This window comes from Physeter macrocephalus, chromosome 14, assembly GCF_002837175.3.
Source record: "Physeter macrocephalus isolate SW-GA chromosome 14, ASM283717v5, whole genome shotgun sequence".
In the NCBI taxonomy this organism is placed as follows: domain Eukaryota; kingdom Metazoa; phylum Chordata; class Mammalia; order Artiodactyla; family Physeteridae; genus Physeter; species Physeter macrocephalus.
The window spans coordinates 22,482,813-22,483,325 of record NC_041227.1 but is presented as its reverse complement, the minus strand read 5'-3'; positions in this window follow the sequence as shown (position 1 = coordinate 22,483,325).

Below are 513 nucleotides of genomic sequence, written 5' to 3'. Positions count from 1 at the left end.
GATATGTATGTTCCTATTACCATTTTCTTAATTGTTTTGGGTTTGTTTTTGTAGGTCTTTTCCTTCTCTTGTGTTTCCTGCCTAGAGAAGTTCCTTTAGCATTTGTTGTAAAGCTGGTTTGGTGGTGCTGAATTCTCTTAGCTTTTGCTTGTCAGTAAAGTTTTAATTTCTTCACTGAATCTGAATGAGGTCCTTGCTGGGTAGAGTAATCTTAGTTTTAGGTTTTTCCCTTTCATCACTTTAAATATGTCCTGCCACTCCCTTCTGGCTTGCAGAGTTTCTGCTGAAAGATCAGCTGTTAACCTTATGGAGATTCCCTTGTATGTTATTTGTTGTTTTTCCCTTGCTGCTTTTAATATTTTTTCTTTGTATTTAATTTTTGATAGTTTCATTAATATATGTCTTGGCATGTTTCTCCTTGGATTTATCCTGTATGGGACTCTCTGGGCTTCCCAGACTTGATTGACTATTTCGTTTCCCATATTAGGGAAGTTTTCAACTATAATCTGTTCA